The 8,229-nt window shown below is 42.5% G+C and overlaps 1 non-coding gene across 1 annotated transcript; it reads left to right on the top strand.

The window, feature by feature from the left end:
* The first annotated feature begins 398 nt into the window (after positions 1–398).
* LOC126472256 (U6 spliceosomal RNA) lies at positions 399–505 on the top strand. Its single transcript, XR_007586384.1, has one exon. It is a non-coding gene; the product is annotated as a U6 spliceosomal RNA (small nuclear RNA).
* Positions 506–8,229: the final 7,724 nt, after the last annotated feature.

The raw sequence follows: 8,229 nt of genomic DNA, 5'->3' as shown, positions 1-8,229 counted from the left end.
CAAATAGTGCAAGCTGTTTGGTGGATAACGCTTACATTTATGTCTCTACTGGCATATTACAGTATTTTTACTGTGCTGTGTTACCGTTTTGATTTGTTTGTTCTGTGTCTCATAATCTGGAAAGATTTTTTTTTTTTGGATGAATAAAAGAAATAAACTCTGTTGCCGTCTGCGGCATCATAAGCTTTTAATATCGATATACGTAACATTTCCAAGCACATTATTTGCGAAGTGTAGTATATTTTATATTAGCCGGCATGGTAGCTCAGCGTGTTCGGTCAGAGAGCCGGTTGGCCTCTGTAATAAAAAACTGAGTTAATGGATCAACAACGAACTTAAACGGATGTCTTACGACGTCCGCTCCGAGCAGATGCAACGAACAGAAGTGAACAAAATGAGTACTCGCTTCGGCGGTACATATACTAAAATTGGAACGATACAGAGAAGCTTAGCATGGCCCCTGCGCTAGGATGACACGCAAAATCGCGAAGCGTACCACATTTTATATTTTTTGAACAGCCGGCACGGTAGCTCAGCGTGTTCGGTCAGAGAGCCGGTTAGCCTCTGTAATAAAAAACTGAGTGGAAGGATCAACCATCGAACTTGAACAGGATGTCTTGCGACGTCCGCAACGACCAACCACAACGAAAAAAAAAAACCGGTTCTAGGCGCTACAGTCTAGAACCGCGCGACCGCTACGGTCGCAAGTTCGAATCCTGCCTCGGGCATGGATGTGTGTGATGTCCTTACGGTAGTGAGGTTCAAGTTGTTCCAAGTTCTAGGGGACTGATGACCTCAGAAGTTAAGTCCCGTAGTGCTCAGAGCCATTTTGATTAATTTGATGGTAATTGGCCCACATTATAATTAACAGATAACACGTTTGTACTTCGCTTTCATTTATTATTTTAAATCATTCGTGATTTTTTATTCCGCTTGTTGTAAATACCATTAGGTACCGGTAATCCATTTTAAGTTATAGACACTTCTACTTCATCAATCACACACAGTTATAATCGTAGTCGTGTCTGTAAACGTTTACATCACGTTCTAACAGTCGCGACACTTCGCCTCGATTTTGTTCCCTACCACGCCAGCAGCGCCCCAGGCGGCCAGTAACTTAAACTGTGAGTTCGGCGCGATGGTGAAAGCGAATAGTGGTTGTTCATTTTGATTTCTACAGTGGTTTTTACAAGCGGTAGCGTTTGTAGCGCAATAAATTGCAGTAACAACAGGAAGAAGGCACTACAGCTGTCTTTTTTAGGTTTCCTAAGCATCCTGAGAGGTATGTACCATCATGTTACTAAACTGTATTGTCATGATTCACTTGCAAACTACGTGTGTATTAATGATTAATGTTTCGTTTTAGGAGCAGAAAATGGTTAGGTAATAGCAGACGAGAAGACCTTATGAAATAATATTACGTTTTGTTCGCTACATTTCGAACAAAACCAGTTCATGAACGCAGACAATAATAAACTCGTGTGGAATGCAGTACCCACACTGTTTTGCATCCCAAATAAGCCACTTCAACTGGCAATGAAGAGGAAACTGCCACAAAGCTTCGACAATCCATCTAAAGCTGTAAAACAGTCCTATGACGCAGAAGCAGCCAATTCAACTCTCCATGTATCAGTGCCAGATTCATGCTTTGATAATGAAGTGGTTAGATTAAGAGAAGTTATTTGTGTCTTACAAAAGCGTAATGTTTGGTATTTATTTCATTCACTTCTGTTAGTCACTTAATTTTCCTTGCTTCCTTCGCGTGATGACATTATTTTGTTAGCAACTTGTTCACTGACAGATTGTTTGAAAATTATTCAAGTATTTGGTTTTGCGTGAAATGTAATGTAATCAGCTCATTATAATGTTTTCAACATGTTTCACCCACTATTTGGCAGTTGCTTGTCCCACTTAGAATAATGTAAAGATGAAGGTTGTACTTGTGGCAACAGGTTCAAATGGCCCTGAGCACTATGGGACTTCAGTCCCCTAGAACTTAGAACTACTTAAACGTAACTAACCTAAGGACATCACACACATCCATGCCCGAGGCAGGATTCGAACCTGCGACCGTAGTGGTCGATCGGTTCCAGACAGTAGCGCCTAGAACCGCACGGCCACTCCGGCTGCCTCTATTACAACGGCATGATCAGGAAAATCACTAACGATATTCTGCAAGTCCTGTCTGAAGCGCTCTACAACTACAGATCCTGGCCCAGATGGTCTATAAAAGCATCCAATCACCCTAATACTCAGTTTTACCCAGATTAATTCACATTCGGAATCCGTGATAACCTCGCTAGATTTTATCGAATTTTTTTACTGCAATAAACACGCCGCCACCATTGGCGACTAACCTATCCTTACGATAGACATTTCAATCTGAACTTAGGATTTCGTTGTCATTGATACCTCGTTTCAACCAGCTTTCTGTTCCCAATACTATCTGTGCATTATAACCTTCAGTATATTACGTGAGGAAGCGGGCAGCCCCACACGCGCCAGCGAAGCGCAACATGTGTTCATTAATGACACGAATTGCCAAAGATGAGGGAAGCCTAACCATACGGCCAAGCGCTGCTGAGCTTCCTGTTGTAAGAAATGCCATACCGTCGCATCCGAACAGGATCGTTGTCCGCAAAGTAAGTGGCTGAATTCCGCCTAGAGGAAGGTGCCAGTAGGCAACAATAGAAATGATCAGCCAAACACGAGTACTACTCCACGAGAACTAACGTGGGTGGGCCAGGATCTACCACCCACCATCGTCCCCAATGAAATATGAGCCCTATAAAAAGGCAAGACCCACCTGAGGCGGCAAATTTACTTTTAGAGGGGAATTTCAGTGGGAAGTGTGTCAAAATTCTTGTGGATGCCGGAGCTCAGATTAGTGTTCTTTTTGTTTCTAATGATGACAAGCATGTGATAAACTACGTTATAACTGGACTTGGAGAAGAGATGATAATTCCTGCAAGCTCCTGTACAATAGACGTGCACACTTGAGGGGAAAAGTATGCCTTTGATATGGACGGGATTTTGATATCATCCTGGGGAACGATTCCCTAACATGCTATCAGACTGTGATAGATTATAGGATACACACCACTGTCCGACAGTGAGCCTGCATTTCATTCGCGAGGAACCTGTGAAGGGAGCCCTACCTCACAAGTTCCAGCTGAACTGTGTACATGGATGTTAAAAACAATCACACCTGTAACTATTAGCGGTGGAACGGGAAAAGTTCTCTGGACTGAAGTCAAAGCCCAGGTACCGCCGAGATCCGACTATGTGTTCGACCCGCTCGCCCAGAAGGACTTTCTCAACAGGCTGCAAATTCATGTTAAGAGAAGTCTAAGTACACCCGAAGTAAAAGCTAACATGTTTCTAATACCTGTGTGTTTTGACGGTCAGTGGGACGTAGAAATCCCATGTGGTAAAATACTAGCCAGTGGCGAGAAAGTTATGCAAATAGTAGTTTCGAACCAGAAACAATGTCAAGAGAAAAAACGTAAGCAGTTACCTGTGAGGAATGATTGTTCACTAGCGCCTTCGATAAGAAATTAGTTGAAAGAGAAGTTGATACATTTGACAGAGTCTGAGTAAAATCTTTCGTATGTAGTTTTAGAGGAATATGCGTGGTTATTCAAGGAGAGGCAATATTTGCCAGCAACTGACCTCGTACAACACGAAATTCCTACGGGAGACGTTACACCAATTGCGCATAAGTTGCATCGTTTACCTCATCATTTACAGTCTATTGTTGAAGACACGATTCAATAGCAATTGACTGAAGGGATAATTCAACACTCTGCAAGCCCATGGGCCAATCCAATTGCATTCTACCAAAGAAATCAATCAGTGGGGAGGAAAGCTATCGTCTTACAAGTTGATATGAGCGGTAAACAAGGTTACCACATCGGATACTTACCCTCTGCCACATATCGACGAGGCTTTAGACAGGTTAGGAAATTGCAGATACTTTACCACTCTGGACATGTGTTTCGGATATCATCAGATAACGATTGCACCGCAAGATACACCTAAACTGCTTTTGTGGTCCAATATTGACTGTATGAATTCTTACGTACGCCTTTTGGTCTAAGAAATGCTCCTGCCACTTTTGAAAGATTTGTGGACATGTTACTGAGACGTTTAAAGACTTGTGTATCTCGGCGACATTATAATTTTTGCAAAAACGAAGGAATAGCATACTGAAAGATTAAGAAATGCGAAGTGCACACTTGAGTTTAAAACAAGAAAAATGTTGTTTTACACATTCACAGGTTCAGTACGAGGGGTTCATCATTAGTTCAGATGGAGTTAAGGCAGATCCTAGGCTAAATGCAGCAGTGGATTATTTTCCAACCCCAAGAAATGTTAAAGAGTTAACAACTTTTCCTAAGTTTAGCCGATTATTGCAGGAATTTTGTGCAGGATTATGCTCCAATAGCAAAGCCATTAACAAAATTACTAAAGACAGATTCATCGTTTTGATGGAAAGATGAGTGAGAACCAGCAGTGAAGAAAATTAAAGAAATTTTGACTAGTCCACCTTGACTAATATATCTAGATTTGGAAAAACCTTTTACTCTTTTGACAGGCGGGTCAGATTACGCTGTTGGAGCTGTTGTAAGTCAGGAATATAATCACGAGGAAAGACCAATTGGTTATGCCTCCAGACAAATGAACTCAGCAGAAATTAATTACAGTACTACTGAGAAGGAGCTGCTAGCTCTCATGTTTGGGTAAATTACTCTAAGAATTATTTGTATGCACGTCAGTTCACTGTGGTCACGGACCAGGCGTTAAGCGTAAAAGACGTCAGCAGTCGCTTGACTAGATGATCATTAAATTATCAGGCTATGATTACACAGTTCGGCATAAGCCTAGCCACCTGTATAGCAATGCTGATTGCCTAAGCAGAAACGTTAGAGTTGGGCAGACAGATGATGTTTCCTTAGAAGAATTGAAAGAATCACAAGAGAGAGAGATGTAGAATGAGAATGCCACCAGTATACATCACTCTCTGATTTTGTTGCAAAAAATAGTATACTATATCGAAAGACCCCATTGGGTAACAGAGTAGTAATATCTGAAGAACTGCAATAAAGAATAATAGCACCTTGTCATGCTGCCAGAATGGCCGATGAGCCAAGAATGCAAGAATAGCTTCAAATTACTGCTGGAGACGTCGACAAATGGACTTTAAGAACTGTATAGAAAACTATCTGCCTTGTGCACAGAGAGCGCCTCCTCCAAGGACTAATGTTCCTATACAAAAATTACCACAAGCATGGAAACCGTTTCAAATTGTGGCCTTGCACATCTGCAGCCCATTCCCAAATAACACTAAGAATAATAAATATATATTGTCAGTTATTTGTAGCAGGTCTGGGTTTTGTGACACTAGATATAGAGCGTCAGTGACAGAGGGGAGCAAAGATCATTATTTTGTCAGGAATGGCGGGACGGAAAGTGACACTTTGTGGGTGGTGGAATGGGTTCTTCACTTGGCTCAGTGGGTGAGATTTGAGTGAAACATTGGTGGCTCCACTAACATTCATTTATTGACACATAAGATCCTTTGAACAAGAAGAGTAATACAATGTGTTTTAACTCGCTCAATTCCTCGTGGTACCAGAGTGGTGTGGGGTCATAGTTTGCAGATCCCAGTGACCGCTGATAGGGCAATGGCTCGTGTTGCAGCAGAGCCCTGTATTTTTCCCTTCAATACTGTACCCATCACTTGTTGCGTATTAACAAGTGGCTAACACGTGGTGCGGTGTGTTCCGTCCCAGAATCGATCCAGCATCTCTCAGGTTCGGCGCCTTCTGGTGGAGTTCATCAACTTCCAGGTTCACTGGTGATCCATTTGGTGTGGCCACAGTCCGTTTGTCCTCACCAGCCACCTGGGTAAGTACCATGCAAACTTCTTCCCGGTAACATCTAGGATGGCATCTTCTGCATTGACCTATTGGCGCAGTACCATCATCATCTTACGTCGAACAGCATAGTGGCTAAGTAGTTGCAGTGAAGTATGACGTCTGCTGACTAACCATTAGTTCGTCTGTCCACGTGACGTTTCGTCTCTTCTTTCTCCCCTCAAAGGACCACCTCATGCCCCTTTGTCAGAGGTATTTATTCGGTGTTTTTGTCGATGTCAAGAAGTTTCTAGGCAGTGACTGACTCTTTGGCCATTGATCTATGCTTCTCAGGTTTGGCAGAAATGTGACCAATGTCGACACACGTCCCGGCTTTCCTTGTTTTACCTCTATGCTGGCATGGTGGGGTATTGCCCTGTCATCTTCCTCTGCATCGCCAGATACGTCACACACCTGAGTTCAGTATGCTGACAGTTCCTGAACATTGATCGCTGATGTGCGAACTGCGCTGGTTGTTGTTCTCCTTGGGAGCATTGTCCATCTGCCTGGTCACTGATCTGTCGAAGTGCTGACTGCTGCTGTGTAAACTCCACTGTTCATCGGCTTCCTTGTTCGACTACTACCACTTCCGAATATTGTAGGTTAACACGTCAAAGTCTCTAAATTTTTCACATAACTTACAATAATTCTTTACCTATTTTTCTGCTGGATCTCTGCTTTGAACAACCATTAATAAAACAAAATTATTATACACAACCATAAATAACACATAATTATTATACACCCTACATACTGAACACTTTATCAAGGTACTTAATTTTGATACTTGTGAATATGACCACCGAAACTGTTGCTTGCGCCTTTATCAATCACTTCGTACTGCCATTCGGAAGTCTCGACGCAATACTCACTGACCAACCCTCAAATTTTATGTCGGCGCAAGTTTTCAAAATGTTATGACTAAAAAAATGGCGAACTACGCCCTTTCAGCCTGAAGCTAATCGGCGTCTAGAGCGAGTGTACATAACTTTTGTTGTAGAACCAAGTTGAACACAGTAATCTCAAAGCCACACAAATACAGCTAGAACACAGCAACAAAGGCACTACAGTGCCTCAATATAAATCCAGTGATTTCGTATTGCTCTGAAATCCCACAGTAAAAAACGGACGAACAAAGGTGTTCACTCCTTGGTACAAGGGAGCCTTCCCTCTATTGCGCATCACCTCCTCGGTTGTAGTAGGGCAATGGGGGCACCACCCGACTCTGCATTGTCATCAAATTTATTCAAGATGGCGGGTCCAAGATAGCAACCATTGATGTGGCAATATCACGATGATGTCATGGTGGGAAGTACAAATTTTGGCAGGAAAAGGGTCACTTGGGCTACCTCCACTAACCTAAGAAAATGGAGGGAATATTTTGGCGAGAAAGAAGGTCAGTTGGGCTACCTCCACTAACCTAAGTCATCTGACCACCACCTCTTCCTTGGAATTGATGGGAAAAGAACTCAGCCTGTGCTGGGCTGCTGGACAGGATGGACATAAGTCTTTATTTTGCATGCAGCCTTTAGTTAAACGATTTGAGCTGTCATAGGCAGTAACTCCATTCAGTGTGTTCACCATGAGGCTGGATTCCAGGTGACGTAGTACACAGTACTGCCACCAGAGAGCACTGTCGTCTCATGGCGGTCTGGGGAAAAATGGTGGGAAAAGGACTCAGTTTGTGTCTAGTTGCTGGACAGAGGAAGGAGTGTACTTTTTTCAGTGGGTAGTTGGAACAGTTTACTTAGGGATGGATTTCACATAGTGTATTTATTATGCTGATACAAAACACTTGTACTGGCGTGCTTGGGGTCACAGTAAATAGCCTACACACGTGAAAACTACTCATAAATTACCAAAATAATACAGCACACTGATGTGCAGACACAAAATCAACTCATAAATAGTCAAAATAATGCATGTATACCGCTCTGCAATTAATTGCAAACTGTCGAAATAATGCATTGCAAAGCCCACAGACCTGCAAACTATTCGTAAATCACCGAAATAATGCAGTACACTGATGTATAGACACGTTCACCATGCGTAAAACTGGCGAAATATTGCATGTATTACACTATGCAAACACACTCACAACGCTTACACAGCCAAAATAATGCAGTACACCGACACTCAATGCATGTAAAAATGCTTTTGGACTATCGTTAAGAAATTCGACTGCAACATATCTGAAAACTGTTCCCTACAGAGTTCCAAGGCACAATGATGACTGTGTGCATTCTTCCTAGCGATTGTAATGGGACAGCCTGCCCCACATGGGAGATGCATCTGGCCGCACATGTGGTTA

The sequence above is a fragment of the Schistocerca serialis genome, chromosome 3, assembly GCF_023864345.2.
Source record: "Schistocerca serialis cubense isolate TAMUIC-IGC-003099 chromosome 3, iqSchSeri2.2, whole genome shotgun sequence".
NCBI lineage: Eukaryota > Metazoa > Arthropoda > Insecta > Orthoptera > Acrididae > Schistocerca > Schistocerca serialis.
The sequence above is the reverse complement of the archived record's forward strand: the minus strand, read 5'-3'. Positions and strand labels throughout refer to the sequence as shown.